Here is a 19,621-nt window from a genome sequence, read left to right on the forward strand (position 1 = left end):
CATAACTGAATTTTCTTCTAAATGACTATAAACTCTGTCAGCATCAATTAAACTCTGTCAGCATCAATTCTAGTGTATAGTTTATACGTCGGTTGGAAGGCAAGTTACTGACCTATAATTTTTAGGGTAGCTTGCAGGTTCACTCTATAATTTTTAGGGTAGCTTGTAGGTTCACTCTTAAGTAGGAGTATTATTTTTCCCGTTGTTAGCCAGGTTGGTGTCTGTTCAGGGATAGCATATACATAGTTCTTACTCATGAATAAATGTTCATGCAAAGATGTTAATACTTTTACCCAGAAGTTAGGTACTGCATCTAGGCCTGGGGTTTTCCAATTAGAGGCTTTTCTTAACTTTGTTTCAACCTCTGTGGCTGTTACTTCATCCCATTTCATATCCTGTACCTTTACACTTCTTATTTTTTTTTTTTTTACTTCTTCTGTCCATTTAGCATCTTTATGTTCCATATGATCTTGATAAATAATTCTCCAAAATATATATATTTCTTCTTTTTTTGGTGGTCTTTCAATTCCTTTTACCTTGTTTCCCAATTCTCTTTAAAACGTTTTGGGTCATCAATAAATTGTTTATTTTCTACTTTTCCTTTATATTTACCTGCATATCTTCTAAGTTTTTCCACCTGTCCTGAGATTTTTTTGTTTATTTGCGATAGCGCATGACAGATCCTGATCTGTTTTAATACTGTGCATTGCTTTTATCACGTCTATTTTTTTTAAGTATTTTTGCTGATTTGTTCCCTCTTCTGTACTCTTCTAACAGTGACACTTCTTGTCTTAATTGCTTTATAGTTTTCTCTATTCGATACTTCCATGATGGTATTCAATTTCTCCCCTTCCTTTCCCTCACTACCCTGTGTTCTTGTGGTAGAAATTTATCAGTTATTAATTTAGCTGCACAGTAATATATCCTGTTTACTTCTGTTATATCACATGGATCTCTATGGACAATCCTAATTACTGTGTTCATTTGTTTTATCAAACTTCTGTCTTTTGGGGCTTTATCAACCTTCTGCAGTGTATTTATTTCATTGATCGTAATACGTCTATGTCTATTAAATCAAGCAACTCTTCTCTTAGCTCATTTTCTTCTAAACTAAGAGCACATTTTTTGTTTTCAATTTCCTCTGGGCATCTCCAGCTGTGAGAGTTTCTCAATAATATCCAAGTGGGGGATTGTGTCAAAAGCCTTGGCTAAGTTAAGATAGGCGGTATATACTGCTTTGCCTTCTTCCAGGGCTTTGGTGACATTCTCGAAGAAGTCCACCAGGTTTAGTAAGCATAATCTACCAATAACAAAGCCAAACTGGGTTGGGTTAAGAGTTTGAAGTTTGCCTATGTCCCTATTGATAAGGTCCAATATGATTCTATCCATGCTTAGGCTTATGGGGCTAGAGTTCCCAGGGTTGACAGATGAACCCCCTTTGTGCAGGAGGATTACAGTTGCTGTTCTCCACTCTTCTGGAACAAAGCCAGTTCTCAGACTGTGGTTAAAGAGACTGCCAAGTGGATCCACTAGGTCACGTTTTAGGTTGTTTAGTAAGCAGCTTGGGATGTTATCTGGTTCCACAGAAGCTGTGTTTTTGGCCCTGGATGGCACAGGTATGATCTGCTCATTAGAGATACTCGGGAGAGAACAGGTGTCAGGTATGCTTTACGGGTATGGCTGGTAGGGGACAGGGTGGTGATGTTTTCACCATATCTGTCAACGAACAGGTTGGCAATTTCCCTCAGGGTCAGTAAGAGTGGTACTGTCCACTATGAGTTCAGCACATAGTTGGGTATTCCCTTTTAGTTTCTGGACAAAGCTAAAGAATGCCTTATGACTGTCTTCAGCTAGGGAAGCTAATTTAGCCTCATAACTAGCTTTATAGGACTTTACCAGATATCTGATTTGCTTGTTCAAGCTGTGGAGGGTATTACTTCTCTGCTAAGTTCCCTCTTGTTCTTAGATATCAGTGTCTTCCTTTTGTTATATAATTTGCTTACACTCGGGGTCCACCAGGGCGGCTTGTTTTTACGGGAGGACTTGGTTTTGATCCTGTCAGATACAGCAGAGTCAATATCGTTGCTTAAGTGATTATAAAGGGCGTTTGTGCACTCCTCTGCATAGAAGTCATTGTTGGCTGTGTTAGCAGGGTTTTGAAACTTTTCATACCATTGCTTAGTAGGCTATAGTTTGTTTTGGAGGTTTCTCATTTGTATTGCTCCTGTGGAGGTGTCAAGTCTGATTACTACTTCGAGTGAGACAGATTTATGGTCTAACCTTACTAGGGAGGGCAGAATACAGGGGGTAGTGCAGTGACATCCCATATTTGTGAGTACTAAGTCCAGAATATTTGAGCCCCTTGTTGGGGTGCAGACTAACTGTTCCAGAGCATTTGTATTAACAAAGCTCAGGAAACTCAGGGTGATCAAGCTTGTACTTATGTACGTCATCTACTCGATAGAAGGATGGTTGAAATTCCCCATGATCAAGGTGTTTGGCTGTGTAGTGAGTGACTCAAGCAAGTCCATGTAGGTGGTGTGCTTCTCATGGTTCATGGTGGGGCAACTGTAGCCAACAATGATGTGGGTACAGTGTTTTACCTATAGTTATTTGGACCTGGAGTAGCTCAAGAGAGTCATACTGTTTAACCAATCTTGAGGTGTACTTGGATTTAATGAAGATGGATACACCTCCACCTTTGGTTCTTTCACACTCGTTTTGAGGTCTGAACATGTGGAAGGCATTGTAGCCTTGCACAGCTGGGGTGCTTTCTACAGCCTTGAACCAAGTCTCGGTGACTGCATGGATGTCAGCATCTTCCAAGGTAAGGAGAGCAACCAGGGAGTGGAGTTTCCTGTTTAGATTCCTAGCATTAAGCAGGATAACCTTGATTTCGTCTGTAGTGGATTTTTTTATGTCAGAAGTTTTGTTACTGCCGAAAAAAGGCACTATGGTGGAGGCAAGCATCTTTAGGCTTTTGAATACTGGCAGAGGAGACAGGTGAAGACCATCTCTGGCAACGCAGTGTGGTATGTCGACCATGTCTTCCCAGGCTGACAGATACTGGGTCACCCTAGACTGACACCAGAAGCTAAGCCAATTGTTGAAGTCAATCATTTTTTGTTTATATTTTGCCATCATCCTGGGTGAAGGTAGAATGGTGCTTAGGACTAGGGACATACCTGCCTGGGACACAATCTGAGAGTTCAGTCATGTATCTCATCATATAGTCTAGGGAGGTACACCTCAAGTCATTCACCCCAACATGTACTATGACAGAGTCATAATAGTAATTGTTGCTGAGTGACTTGAGTCCATGCACGATTTCATGGATCCTGGCACTGGACAGGCAGCTGACCATGACCTTCTCTTTGTCTAGCCTAGTGAGGGGGACATCTGTATGTCTTACTATGGAATCTCCTGTGACCAGGACATTTGGTTTTGAGGTGTTTTGCTTTAGGGGCTTATTCGCTGAGACACTGGCATGTGTGTTGTTATGCATAGTAGATTTTGGTCATGCTCTGGTATGTGTGAGTTGTTTGCACTTGGGAAGTCTCTGGTCTTTTGATAGGCTCTTAGTGAGTACCTCCACTTATGTGTGTTTATGTGTAATGACTTTATCTTGTGTAGGAGGAGAGGTGTGTGTGCTGACAACTTGTTTGATGCCTTGTTTACTGTTATGTAACAGGATTCATTCCAGTTTCATGGTATAGTTACATCTCTCACATACTGTATTTGTTTGCTGTAGGAGCAAATGGTTGTCAGTACATATGAGGCAATTACTACATTGCCTTAGGATGCCCATGTCAATCAGGTTGGTTCGTGAAATGTTGGGAAACTGTCTATTGTAGCAGGTTAAACCATAAGTGCAGTTAGGGGGTGGGCAAGTTAGATCAGCTTTTGCTCTAGAGTTAGCAAGGGAACTTATTCTATTGAAGATTAGGGATTAAAAAGTGTGGCAATGTGGCTCGGTGATCAGCTGAGTTGCCCGCAGTGCAGCAGGGAATCCTGAGAGGGTTCCGCTGACTGTTCTCTAGTGAAAAAGTTGTATTTAGGCATTTGCATCTATACAAGGCACCACTAACCCCCCCCCCCCCATTGTGCGGTATGCAGCTATGTGCAAATGCAAGGCTTAAATACAAGCAAATTTAAACAGTTATAACACAAACTGCCAATAGGAAAGCCCCACACAAAGCCGTAGTCCAGCAATCCAAACTCAGATGGGTCCTGAGCTACACACTTCTGCCACAAGTGTACAGAGAGCCCTCCTAATATAAGCTGCCTGATTTTATTGCTCAAGTGATATCAAACAATCTAGATTCAGCAAGTCTGACTCTAGCCTATGCTATTTAAGGCAGAAGTAGCAATGATGCAAAATGCTGAATGAAGCAGTCACAGCAGCAAAAAACAGTAAAACCGAAGCAGCTGTTCAATAAAATACAGGCTTAAAGTATACTTAGTTTTAGAAGATTTCAGTGGATGCGTTGGATTTCTGTTCAGAAGCATTCCAGACCTTTGGCTAAAAATGCCAAACTCTGAGCAGCTCCGGTAACTTATGAAGACCACAAACCTTCCAGAATAACAGCCACAATAAGCCTTCATCAGCAATTTCCAGCTAAGAAGGGCAGAGACTACCCTCTCCTCCCACAACAATGTAAACCACAAACCTTCTTAATGTAAAATAAATGGCCTGAAGCCCAAACGCTTAAACCAGAACTAAGACACTTTTAGAATAACAGACACAATGAGCTTTCAACCAGCAATTCCCAACTTGGAAGGATGTAAACTACCTCTCCTACCACAAGAATGTATATTGCAAGCCTTCCTTATATAAGATAACTAGTTTGAAGCCCAAATGCTTAAATCAAAACTAAGACTGAGTACAGCAACAGGGCTTTTAGGCAGTCCAAATAGGTCATGTGCCTTAGACCCACTATTCTTTTTGTAAGGAAGCTCTATGGATGCTCCAGTTTTTACAAGCCCAAAGGGGGGGATTTAACTCTATGATGGATCTAATGAGAGTTAAGTAAAGTGAGACAATGAGTTTTCTGGGCCTAGATGCCATCTCTTTATTTATAAGGTGTATAATATCGAAGGGTTTCCTCAAAACAGTGGACACTTTTTGGTCGAAAAGCTAAGTCACTGTCAGTGTAAGTGCCCAGATCTCCAATTATTGGGTCTGCTCTTAAGAGCGTATTTTTTTAGTTTGTGACTCTGGCACCAGTTACTTGGGACAAGCTCTCCTGTAGGATCATTGATTCTTTGGGATTTCATTCTAGACAGGGAATCACTCAGATGTAGGAAGTTAACCTTGCTTTACTTTTTAAAAGTACCTGAGACCAGGAGGGCCTCTCGTTTTATCTTTATTACATGTGAAACAGCATTGTGGTTAGATCTAATGAGTGAGGATGTTAACTGGGGATGCAGCATGATTCACCAATATTAATGAGAACAAGGTCAAATATGTTGTTTCCCCTGGTAGGCACTCTGACTTGTTGCTCCAGGGCATTTGTATCAACAAAGTCCAAGAATCTCTGGGTTTGCATGTACGTTTCCCCATCTATGGATGGATAGTTAAAGTTGCCTAAAAATATGGCATTTGGATTATTGCTAAGTGACTCTAGTTTGTATAGGTAGGAACTATGACATGACATTCCTGGGTCATAGAGGGCATTATGGACTTTGTTAATAGTAAGCTGGACATGAAGGATTTCAATGGCATCATGATACTTTACCAGCATTGATGAGAATCATTTTCCTTAATGAGCAGAGGCAACTCCACCTTTCTTCCTTTCCTGTGTACTGGCTGGTCTAAATGTATGAAAGGCATTGTAGCCCTACACCGTTGGAGTTCCCTTCACCTATTTGAAATATGTCTTGTTCATTACACTTATGTGTATGGCTTCTAGGATGCAGAGATTTTGCAAGAGAGTGGAGTTTTTTGTTTAGACTCTAGGCATTGATCAGAAGTATCTTTAAGTGTTCCTTAGTTTGTTTTGCTACATATGTAACTTGATATGGATGCATTGCCTAAAAAGGGTACAATGGGGTGGATAATGTTTTAGTCAATATAAAGAAGATGGGACAGATGCATAACATCCCAGGCAAAGCCATCACGGCCTGTTGACCACATCTTCCCTGGCTGATAGACATTGTACCTCCCTTAAATGACATCAAAAGTTAAGCCAACTACTGAAGTGAATTACCTTTAGTTCATATTTAGGTATCATCCTTGAAGAAGGTAGAATGATGTTTAATTCTAGGCTCATACCTGCTGGGGTCATATAATCGGAGACCTCCATCATGTCTCACTTCATCCACTCCAGGGAGGTATATCTCAAGTCATAAGAACCCACATGCACTAAGACAGAATCATAATGGTACTTCTGTTTACGGAGATGAGTGCTTGTGTGATTTGGCAAATCCTGGCCTCAGACTAGCAACTGACCACCACTTTTTCCTTGTTCAGCCCGGTGAGTGGTGCATCTGTATGTCTCACTGCAGAGTCAACTATGACTAGAATATTAGGTTGTGTGGATGCATGCCACCAAAGGAGTCTGCAGTTTGAAATGATTTGTTGCAGTTAAGTGGTTGTGTTGAACCACCAATGGAAGTTAAGAGTTGCAAGCCCAACATATTCAGACATAATGATAGAGGGAACGTAGGCTTTTGGACCACCACACCCAGACCATGCAATGGAGGACCCTCACGTGTAGTCTGGCATAATGCACCATTACTATGACCACCACAAACACAGAGGATTTTAAGGCAAAATTCTTCCCAAATCAAATGGGACATAAAAACTGGAGATACTGGCTACTGTAGAGCAGTTAACTTGTACTGACAAAGTCATGTCCAGTACTGAAAGATGTCTAAGGTACAGCCCATAAAAGAGTCTGAGATGGCTCAGCTGGGACACTGCATGATTTGTATGTATGACTAAGGAGTGAAATAATGTATGCAGAGACCTCCTATGAGAAAGTGCAGCTTCTTTAAATGGAGCAAGATGAAGTAATTAATCTAGTTAACAGAATATGCTGCCATCCTGCAATCCCCAGTAAGAGTCTACCACAGACATTAATTCAGTCAGTAACCTGAAGGGGGAGGCAAGAATAAATGGTAGTGTTCAAAGTTGATAATATAATGATGGTTTCCCACCCAGAAATGCAAGCATCTCTTAGACTTCTCAGCTATTTTTATGTCAAAGAAAGGATTTTGGACTTCCAAGGATGACACCAGACTTTATGACAAGCACAATAGGCTAGATCACACCACGAACAAATGAAAAGTTTGTTTTGGAATGAATGTGTTTTGGCTACCTATGTCTAGTATTAGCCCGTGTCTCTTCATTTTGATTAGCATCACATTAAAACCTAAAATACTATAGCCAATCCTTTCTGTTCAAGTAGAACTTCATGGATGGCTCTTTTCTGTAGAAGGCACAAGATCTCCTTCTTTAATATTACATTTCAGATGATTTTGATGTTTGGCAAGGGGGGAGGTGTGTGAGTTGAACTACAAAGGAAATTATATACTCTCTGGATATTACTGCCCTCACCCACCTGTCCTGGGTGATATGCCAGCTGAACAAAAGGAGGGATACTAACCTACAACTGCTCCAGAGTGAGATAGGCAAAAATCTCAAGATTGCTGCTACCCATCTGTCATGGACCATGGGCTCCTGGCATCTGCCACAGACCCTCAATTTTGCCCTGCGGTAAATGTGCTTATTTACTTGGCTTGGTCCCAATGGCTTCTTTGCTTAGGCTTTTGCTGTGTACCAATCTACAACTACATCTACAACTTACTCCTCTGTAGTAAAGAAAAAGAACATTGTGGATGGTGAGATTTAACATCCACAACATTCAGAATTTTGCACTTCTCCATTTTTTGGAGGCACCTGCATCGTCTTTCCTGAATAAGTGTGTGTGGGGCAGGGGCAGAAAAGGGAATCTTAAAAAGTTGCCAGTTAGTAAGTTATAAACAAAATTCCCAGCAGATAGCAATGTCAAATTCTACTGCACTGGTAGCTGACTCCAGCATGTTATACATGACATGAGCCAAGTGGATGCTAACATTTGAGGAAGTTATGACATGGGTCAATTAACTTTTTTTTTTCAAAAGTCCATGAGGAACCCCTTCAGTATCTGGTACATTTTTCAGTCAAGTCACACTAAAACTAAAACACATGCACCAAATGTATTTCCTAATTGACCACAGATACAAAGTGAAAGCCATGTAGGTGTACTTTCTAGATCTATCCATGGCTTCTGACTCTTTGAAGAGTGGAAGGATTACTGCATAGATTATCATGTCTAGTTTGGGGGGTCTCTGTCCAGACAGCCCACTAACAGGGGTATCTGAAAATATAATCATCCTTCATGGGGACAGGGATTACAGTATCCTGATCCCTCCAAGCAGTACTGGTGGCATCATTTAGGACATCACCCAGAGGTGTAACCCACCCAGAAAGCATGCTGAGAGGAGTGAAAGGTCTTCTGAGGAGGAATGAGACTGATTGGGTAATCTCTTCACAACCTTATCAGTTGCAGGTACACCCCCAATTCTGGAGACATCAGGGAGGAAGCAAGAAAATATATTTGTTATATTCTCCCTGTCAAGTCCTCAAATGGGGAATCCAAAGCAAAATCCAGATATTTAACTCTGGGCAGTGTCTTTTGAGGTTCCCTGATGGGGGAAAATGACACTCAGGAGGAAGGTGCCTGTTTGAAAGAGGATTTAGGGGGACTGGCATCAGTACACTGGATACCTATGAAGCAGGTGTTGATGGCTGTCATTCTGCAGTGATCAAGGAATCTAACACCACTATCTTCAGTGCCACCCTTGATGTCAGAAAACCTAGAACTGATTCAAAAGTTACAGGGTTTCAAGTTAGGCATCAGAGCCGGAAGGGTTGACATCAATAAGACTGGGCCCTGTGATATCACAGAAGTGGGTAGGACCAATGTTGGAATAAAATGTTATTGTGGGAAATAGACACCAATGATAATCTGGAAAGCAATGTCAGAACTGAATATGGCAATGCTCAGGTGACTAAAGCTGAGACAAGTAAGGTTAGATGAAGTAAACGGTAAGGTCAAAGTACTTCAAATCCGAATGGGACAGGACACAGGTTCACATTTGTGTACTAGGCTAATGACCCTGGAGCCTTTACAAGCCTAGCCCATAGAAGTGCCCTGGCATCATGCTGCCCGACATTGGTTCCCAGTGCCTCTATCAAAGTACAATAGATCATCTGCCCAGAGTTTTCATAACAGTTTACTCTAATCTGTCAAAACTGATGAAAGGCAGAGGGCAGACTTCAGTGTATCCAGTGTGGCTGAGCATGAAAAAAGACATCACATCTACAGAAGAAACAATAACATCTATTGGAATTTTAACAGCTTCAGAAAAAAAATCTGTACTTTTAACAGCAAACTTTGGTACTGAATAAGTCACAATGACAGATGAAAAAGTGGAAGAAACAAGGGTTTTGAGAATCTTTCTTCTACTTATTTATTTTTATTTTGTTTAAATCTGTTAACCAGATAAGTGCACTGGTCAAATGCCCCTTTTTAAACTCAACTTGAGATTTGTATACAACATCATACAAGTAGTAAAATGCAAAAGAACAAGCAGTAAAATTTACAAAATCAAAAACAAATTAGGATGTTCATAAAAAATAATGATAATCTAGGCTTTTGGGAATAACAAACTGATAAAAAGGAAGGTTTGCTGCACTTAAAAGCTCAAGATGAAAATGATAAACACACTAAGGCTCTTAAGCATTTTATATTATCACTGTTAAAGAAGATGTATGACTCACGTAAATGCTGACAGGGCAACCACCGAGTGCATCTATTGGCAGAGTAATTCCCTACTGCAGCCACTCTTAAGAAAACATTTTTTGAGACATTGCAAAGATGAAGAGCAGGGCTAAGACCAAAAAGTCCCTCCATTTAAAAAAAGCAAGATATTCACAATAAAACTATTAAATGAAAGTATTCATATGCAATAAGGAATAAGAGAAAACATTGGATGAAAATGAAGCTTGTATTCAAAATAAACTCTTGCTAAAAGCAGTTTGGGGATGTTTTCTTCTGCTATTTTCCAAGCACAGCTAATAAGATCTGGACAGACAACAGTGCATGTCACACAACGGGAAAGGAAAGGCCCCATGTAACCTAAGAAAATTGTATTAGCCAGAGGTCCTAATGCCTGCAGTGTTAATTTTGCTAATTACAGAGGATGGATCTCTGCTTATCAGGTCTAATCAATGCCAAAAGCCACACAGCCTTATAAAATTAATGTTATAAATTTTAAAACCAAACACATGAAATACACAAACATTATGTACTTACCCAAATGACAGATGTGGAAGAGTAGTTTATCCTTGGGAAAACAGGACTAAGCTTGGCAGGCACTGGGACCACTTAAAAAATAAAACTTTTCCGGGCAATCTTGGTCCCTTCCCACATCCCATGTGGTGAGATGCACAAAGCAAAGAAAAGTCTACTATAATGTTTCTAGTCCTACATCAGAGAAGCAGGAAGAAGGGACAGTATGTTACCAAGGACAGACCTCCTCTTCCACATCTACTGTTATGGCAAACAAATAACTTCAATAACTGGTAAAAGAAGTTAAATCCTTGGTAACAGCAGGACAACAGTTCCAAGCTAGTCCTCCTGGGAACATTACTTTACAAGAAGATACCTTTGATAGCAGTGTCTCCAAAGGAAGACTTGCACCTAGGTATCATATCCAGCTTGTAGTGTCTTGCAAAGGTGTTAAGTGAAGGCCAGGTAGCTATTTAACAAATTATCCACAGCTGCATTTTGTAAAAAGGCTAGGTACCTTGGAACTGTTCTAAAACAGTCATCTATTGTACTAAAGGAAAGAGACTTGCTTTACTTCGAGTAATAAAATTAATTGAGGTAGCAGCCATTTGTCTGAAGTTTCTTTGGAAACCTTGCACTGTAGGTTTATGAATGAGCTAATAAGCTATGAATCTTTCCTAACAGACATAGTTTTATCGATATACAATCTTAATAGCCAAGATATGACAATACAATGGAGGAGGTATTCTTCATAATTAGAACATTTAGGAAAAAACACAAAAAGATAGGCATATTGACAGATGTTCCATTTAGTGGTAACTTTAGGCAACAAGAAAGAATCAACACAGAGCGAAAGCCTGTCTTTATGGAAGACCAAGTAAGGAGGATGAACTGATACAGCCTGTAATTCTGAAAATCTCTGCTAGGCTGATGGGAACCAGGATCAGCATATTCAAAGAAAGGAATTTTAACTGTGCAAATGCTGCATGCTTAACTGGGCAAGGTGGGTTTCTGCAGTAGCAAAGATGGACCCCAGTCATAAACTGGGTCTCTCAGTGGAGGTCTCAACAAAAAGGTACCTTTGAAGAATCTTTATGGACCTTCAAAGAAAAATTAACTCCCTGTAGAAAATCAGATATTACAGCTAGATGGAACTCAGCAGTAGAAAAGCTGAATCCAGAACCCAAATTATGGGTTAGTTAGTCCAACACAGATGGAACTGGAGTGGGAAAATGGTCAAAAACTTTAAAAATAACCCACATGCAAAAAAAAAAAAAAAAAGTCCACTTGCATTTGTAATTCATATTTGTGTTCATCTTCTGGGAAGAGAAACTTGTTTGAGCTACTGAGGTAGAAAAGAAATGGGTATTAGTAATAGAAGCATGGAAACTGTTGCAGTTAACAGAAGGGAATAAAGTTTCAAGTAAGGCCAGCCTTATAGGTGAGACAGAATGGTCCTAAAAAACAACAGTAGCAGATGCTACACAGAAGAGGTAGAAGCAAAGGAAAGCAAACTTGATAAGACTAGTGTAGTCTTTGAGAACGATTTTGAGTGGTGCTATTTTGTTGTCTCTGAGGACCTCCCAATCAGAGGAGAAAAAAAAGCAAAAATTGTACATTAGTCTAGGGGTCTAGTTCTGAATAACTCCATTCCTCTGGTGCCTCCTACTTCCCCCAGGTGTACGAATTAGGGAGACAAAACTGCTGTACTTGGAAATGATTGGTGAAACAAAGAGGTCATAGAGGGGTTTTGCATTGTCAGAAAATATTCCGGACCTCGAAAGAGTTGATATAGCTCTCACAAGGCATCAGACAATTTTTGAGCAAGTCTGCAAGTAGGCTGGCTACGTTATGGAGTGTGACTGGCTATCATAAAGTAGTTGGATGAGATTAATCATTCCCATATTCTCAAAGATTCTTTATAAAAGGGGTAAGAGCAAGACCCCCCCTTCCCACTGATATACCACACCACCACCATTTTGTTGGACTTTATGGCGATCACATCCCAGGACAGGAAGTCCTGCAATGCTTGAATGATATATAAAGGGCTCTCCTCATCTCAGGGTCTGGGCAACTTGGATCGAGTGCCTCTCATAATGTCTTCCACCCTGGAATAGAAAAATTCATGGTGACTGCTACCAACAGAGTGGGTATCTGGAATGGTCCACCATCACAGATATATTTTGCAAGCTCTGCAAAATAAGCAGAAGCATGTGAATCATGCAGAAGGCATACGACAGTTAAGACTAGTGAACTCCTGGGGTTCAGTGCACTAGTTTTGTGTAATACCTAGCTTAAGGTGCAAAGTCAGGGATAATGGCAGGCTACCAAAGCCATTTTGAGAATATCAGGCCAAATACAACAATATATTCTCCTTTTTTACCTCTTCCTCCAACAATTTTTTTGTAGTAACTAGCTAGGGAACTTGGATAGCTGGAGTTATTTTTTTTTGCATGTACCCTATTTAGGTTTAATGCACTTTTAATGTTATGTGTGTGCCAACCTGCATATATTTTACTCTGTATTTTATTTAACTAAAATGTATTTACTTGCTACAATCTGCACAGAGCTGTACTCACCCAGGGTCTTTTATTTATGGCTCCGAGAAGCATGTAAAGCCCTGAACTTTGAGATACATATTTTTCATCAAAAAGGAAAGGAAAGGAAAAAAAAGATATGCTGTGCTGTGCTGCACTACACTGCACTGCACTCAGTCCACTTATACTGTTGGACTTGCACTATAGTGGGATTCTGCACAAGAGCTTTTTTCCCCTATAAGAGACTTTATCTTAAACAAACCAAATTCAAAGCAATTATAGTCACCCTTGGCCCCCTGAATCAACCCGATCAAAACCATGGGCCAGCACTTCCCCACAACTTCTGTTGCCAGCCTGATTCAGATGTGTATCTTAAGACAGCGTAATCATGCTATCTGAGAATCATCTATTAGTCAAGAAGCATAACACAGTGTGTGAGAGATTTGGGTTAGTCCAGCTGGGTCGAAGCCCTTTTTCAGTGAAGACCCAGGGAGAAAAGCTCCAAAAATACATACAGTCATATGATGGCTGTCTTTGTCAAACATGATGGCAAGATAACAGAGATGTACATACATAACATACTTGGAGGCAAAAATGTCACACACAGTAAATTCAGACACCAAAAAAGTCAACAGTACACCATGCACCAAAACTCACCAGGGGATACATATGATTTATCACATGCTGATGTTTTAAAGACTAATTTCAAAACCCTCAAAGGCCTCCAAAATGAAACACAGGCACAAAGCACAGTAAGAAAATTAAGCCTACCTCCTCACATAGCATAAGAAGTGTCAAAGTCATGGATGTTGAGCCGGTACGGCAGGCATTTACCCAAGCAGACATTCTAGTTATAGGTGATTCCATTGTAAGACATGCAGATGTACCTCTTACCAGGCTGAGCAAGGAAACATTGACAGTTAGCTGCTTGTCTGGTGCCAGGATCCATCAGATCACACAAGCACTCAGTGTCCTTGAACAACAAGTGGCAGTATGGCATCCCAGGACTATATTTATTTATTTTACAGTTTGTTTACCGAGATAGTTCATTGGGCCAAGAAGAGCCCGTTTTCATTGGAGTCCCAGGGAAAAAAGCTCCGTAAGACACTATACAATTTAGACAAATCCTTAAGAAATGAGTAATACAGTATTAATATACAGTTTACAGAAGAAATTTAAAGTAAACTTTGAAAAAAAAATCAGTAAATATTTCCAAATATCTTTCCTTATACAGTGGAAATATAACAGTAGAGGTGAAGGAGCTTCACATAGGTACCATATGAGAGTTATAGCAGGGCACAGAGGGGAGACAGGAGGCTTTAAGTGTTGAAGCAAGAGAAGAGAGAATAGTATGAAGGAGAAGTGTATGAGGAGGGTAAGGCAGTAGGAAGAAAGGAGGATTAAGAGTTATGGTAGATTAGTGAGAGGTGTAAGAAGAGTGGGGGGAGTGAGAAACAGGGTACAGGGCTGAAGGGAGTTATGTCAGGTGACAGCAGGAACATTCCCAGAGGGATATGAGATGGGAATGAAGCAAGGTATTAAAGGTAGAGTGGTTATGGGTGGTGCGAATGAGAGGTTGCAGGGAGTTCCAAAGTCGTGCTAGAGAAAAGGATAGTAGTTGTTTGCCAGCTGAATGAGCAGGCTTGTGTAGTTTAATCAGATTTTGATTACTGGATCTCAGAAGTCTATTAGACAGATGTATTTTGAGAGAAGAGGCAAGAAAGGGGCAGAGAGATGGTTGGAAGATAAGTTTGTGAGCATGAGTGAGTTGGCTATAGGTAAGATAACTGGGAAGCTCTAACCAATTTAGTTTGTGAAGGGCATTGCAGTGGTGGGTAGAGGATTTGTAGCCTGTAGCAAACTTGGAAATTTTATTGTAACAGGAAAAGAGTTTTGTCTTTAGGGAAGATTGTAGGTTAGTAAGAAGTGGGGCACCATATACGAGGGAAGGAATGAGGTATGTAGCAGAGAGAACAAACTAAGTAGAGGGAGTGAGGTAGCAATTGTGGCAGTAAAGCATACCAAGTTTCTTGTGGTTTTTCTTGATATTCACTTGTAGGTGGATATCAAACTTAAACCGTTCATCGATGAGGACACCTAGAAGTTTGGCATGGTATACTATTTTGAGAGAGGTATGTTTTGGCTAGTAACAGAGAGAGTTTTTGTTATAGTGGTGTTTTAGAGGGAGTAAATATCATAAGTTTAGTTTTTGATGCGTTGAGTGCTAGATGGTTATCTAACATCCAGTGCTCAGTGGAAGAGAAGGCCTCTTGGGTTAATTTTAAGAAAGAGGAGATGGAGGTGGCAGAACAGATGATTGTAGAGTCATCTGCGTATTGGATAAGTTTAGCTTTAGGGATGGACTGATAGAAGTCATTAATGAAAATGTTGAACAGTAAGGGACCTAATATGGGACCCTGGGGTACACCTGTAGGAGTGTTAAAGGAGGAGGAGGTGGCTATTTTCCATTTGACAGCTTGTGGTCTGTCAGAGAGGTAACTAGTGAACCAGCTGATAGAAGAGCCGGATAGATTAAGATTAGAGAGTTTGGAAAGAAGAAGGTTATGGTTATCGAAGGTCTTGGATAAGTCCAGAAGGAGGGTAGAGACTAGACAGCCAGTATCACGAGCTTTACTGACAGTTTCAAGGAAGGAGAGGAGAATGGTGGTAGTACTATGGCCAGATCTGAATCCATGGTTAACTATGAGGTAGGGTAAAAGTTGTAGGTGAATGCATTTTTCCAGTATTTTTGAGATAGGGGATAAGATGGCAATAGGACGAAAATTGGGAATATTGTTGTTGTTGTCCCCTTTATAAAGAGGAATGATAAAGGCCTTTTTCCAGAGTTGGGAAACATAGCTTTCTTGGATTGACTGGTTTATTAGAATGGAGACAGGGAAAGCGATGACTTCAGCAGCTATTTTTAGAAAGTAGGAAGGAAGGTCATCAGGGCATTAGAGCAAGGTTTCAAGTTCAAAAGGAGTTTTTTATGATAGATGTAGGGGATGAGATTGATGGAGAAGGGAGGGAGATGAGAGATGGTAGTGTTTGTGGAGGAAGAGATAGGAGACGGTGAAGATGAAGCATCATTGATGAAGGATGTTGTTAGTTTGGCTATGGTGTCTATGAAGAAGGAATTAAATTGGGTGCCTAAGCCCAGGTCACAGGCATTTGGATCAAGGCAAGGATTGTCTTTTTTGCCAGGATTGAGGAAGGTGGTGATACCATTCCAGAATTGTTTAGGGTTTGTCTTGTGGTTATTTTGAAGTACAGAGAAATAGAATTTGCGGTCAGACACGGTAAGTTTTTAACTTTGTTATGAAGTAGTTTAAATTCACGGAGGGAGTTTTATATTTCTGGCAGTGTTTCCAGGCTTTGTCTCGTAGACGCATGAAGGTTGTGGTTTCTTTGGTTAACCGTGGGGCAGTGTTACTTTTAATTCTTTTGGTTTTGGAGGGAGCAAAGGTATGTAATAGGTTTAATAATGTTCTATTGAAGTAGGTAACAGCATTGTCTATGGAGAGGATTTTTAGAGGGCTCCAGTTTGTGTGTTTTAGGGAGTTACAGAATGTTTCAGGATTGACGTTCTTTAGGGAGCATGTAGAGATGTAAGGAGGAGGGCAGGTGGTGAGCTAAAGAGGGAAGGTGATCGCTAAGAGAGTCAGGTAGGGTACCACTATCAGAGATATAATGAGAGTGAGAACCTAGAATCCAGTCAAGAGTACTACCGAAGGAGTAATCCTTGGAGGGTCTCATAATAGAGTTGATTAGCTGTGAGAAGTTGTATAGGTTAAGGTTTAGGGAGCTTGTGGGAGATTGAATGGAGGTCCAGTTAATATTAACGTCACCAAAGATTATGGTTTCATTGCTAATGTTAGAGGAGAACCAGGAGTCTTCAGGAGGTATGTAGAGATCGGATATGCATATATGTTTGTGTTTGTTTATCTGAAGTAGGGCCAGAGTAAGTTCGGCATTGGTGAATTGGGGAATGGGTTTAGTATAGGGAGTAAATGAAAGGCAGGAGGAATAGAGGAGAACTACCCCACCACCTGTCCTATGGGTCCTGTCTTTTCTAATGATATAGTAGTTGGGAGGGATAATTTCAGAGTCTTTGATATGGGGTTTTAGGCAAGTTTCTGAGCTGGACAGAATGTCTGGTTGATTATGAAGAAGCCAGGCATAGAAGTTAGGGATTTTGTTACATAAACTTTGAGCATTTATTGTAGTGAAAAGAAGGGGTTTTCTGGTTGGGGGGGGTGAGTAGGGGTGACTGAGTTATGAGGAGGAGAGGGGCCAGAGTTAGAGTAAATGTCACCAGAGAGAAAGATGGTAATGAGTTGACAGATGTGGGAGAAGAGATATTTAGAGTGCTTGGTGTCTGGCTTGACAGCCAGGTAGTTTGTTGGAGACTGGGATTGAAGAAGAGTAGCTGTGGATGGACATATGTTTGTAGGGAAAAAGGAGGCATTTGTTGATGAAGTAGAGTTACGGGGATATGATGGTTGTGGAGTGCTTGCCATTTATGGGGTACAGACAGGTTATATGAAAAGGAGGAGAGTGGTTAGTATTAGAAGGACTTGTGAGAAGGGTAAGGCAGGATAGGGAGAGGAGAAGACGTGTTATGCTTATAAAGGAGGCAGGTTGTACAGGCATAATTGTTCATCAGAGTTTCAAGCTAAGGATGGATATGGAGTAGGGTGGAAAGTAGAATGGGATGGTTCAAGTGGGGGGTAAAAGCTAAGGAGAGGTGGGAGCCAGGGACTAGTTGGAAGGGAAGGGGGGATGTGTATGATGTGAAGGAGGGTGGGAAGATTTGATTGGATTGTATGGATATGGGAGTGGTTTAGTGGCTATAAACGTAGAGGTAGTGGGGGCGTGTGGGATTTGTGGTCAGGGTAGTGGAGCGGAGTGAGCCCACAGGGCAAATGCAGTGGTTAGATCTGAGGTGAAGGAATGAGACTTACCAGAAACAATCAGTGACGTGGAGGGAAGACATGGAGCAAGAGAGCAAGTTCAGAGGTAAGGGGACACAGGGATAAGACGCTGGACTAAACAAAGGATTTACTGAGGAGAAGAACTAACACAGGGGAGGGCTACTGTAGGTAAACAGTTAAAAGACGGAGTGGATGAACAATGCCACCTAGTAGCCAAAGTGATAAGGACTGCCAGAAATGGCCAAGGGAGTGAAAAGGGGTGCAGGGAGAAAAGAGGGGACTGTAGATCACAGTAGGCTGCTAGCAAACATGTGGTAGGGCACTTTACTTAGCACTTTATCGATATTGGCAATAAGAGTTGAAAAAACACCACAGTACATTTACATACACACTGCTATTCCTGGGGGGAGGCTGTAAGTTCACAGAGCTGTGGAAGCCCTTGGTAGGCCCACCTACAAGAGCAAAAATCTCCTCCTCCTATATAAAGACAGAAATGACAGAACTCTCAGACTATCTGTACCAGACAGGTATAAAGCAACCTAGCAGTGAGCAGTATTCTATGTTCTCTAAGGATGGCACCACAACATGAGCAAAAAAACAATTGACTTCTATAACTGGCTTAGTGTTTGGTGTCATTTGAAGAGGTCCAATATTTCTCCACCTGGGAGAACATGATCAACAGACCATGCTGTTTTGCCAGGATAGCCTGCATCTGCCTCTTCTAGGATTTTGATTTTTGGCAAAGACATTGTCCAATCCCACAGTGTCTTTCATTGGCAATACCAACCTGATAAACCTACTAATGTAATGAAGCATGAAAAGGAAACTATGGGGATATTAACTGATCAATACTAGGAGCCTAAACAAGAAACTCCACAACATACAAGCCCTTCTCACCCTGAAGGACATAGACATCTGTGTAGTGCCTGAGACATGGCTTAAAACGGTGCAAAGCATGTCAGTTGAACAGGGCTATAACACCTTCCATGTGTTCAGATTAGCTACTGCACAGGAGGTAAAAAGGGTGGAGGTGTCTTAGTTTTCATCCAGAAGATACTCGCATCAAGGCTGATAAAGCAGCATGCTGCACTAGACCTTCTTCATGTCCAAAGCAATCAGAAAGGTCCCATACCATATATTAACTAGCTACAGAACTCTGTTTATGACCCAAAAGAGTCACAATACTTATTTACAGGAATTGGAATCAGTTAGAATTAAACCCAATACAATTTTCCTAAGTGATCTAAACTCTCCAATCATAGAGTGAGAAGCTTAGACAGTACAGTTTTGTACACTTACTATAAATGTAGATGTTTGACTATTCACTGTTGAAGCCCTGACCTGTGGGATTTCCTGGTGTGGAAGCCCTTGGCAGGCCCAACTACCAGAGTAAAAATCTCCTTCCTCCTAAGGCTGGCAGACATCTGATGTCAATAAGCTTGGGTATAAAGGGAGCCAGCTGACACTATGACATCAGTTTTTTCTTGCCCCTGAGAAGGTAAGACCCCCCAGAATAAACCATAAGCAAGGGTCCAAGGCAGAAAATGGGCCCTGCAGGGAGAACACCCAGGGGGTCCTCTGGTTATTTGGAGTCCTCTGGTTATTGAAGAAGACAGAAGCAGACTACTACTGTAGGCAAAGGGGAGGAAGGAGATGAGGAAGGAAGACTGTAGCAGTGAATAAACTCGAACATCTACATTTATGATAAGTGCACACAACTGTACTATACTCTTCGTGTTTCAGTGTTGCAGTCCTGACTTGTGGGATGATTGCCAAAGCTGAGATATGGGTAACAGAAGATGCTCTTCAG

This window comes from Protopterus annectens, chromosome 6.part0 (genome assembly GCF_019279795.1).
Source record: "Protopterus annectens isolate FY-2018-M chromosome 6.part0, PAN1.0, whole genome shotgun sequence".
Lineage (NCBI taxonomy): Eukaryota > Metazoa > Chordata > Ceratodontiformes > Protopteridae > Protopterus > Protopterus annectens.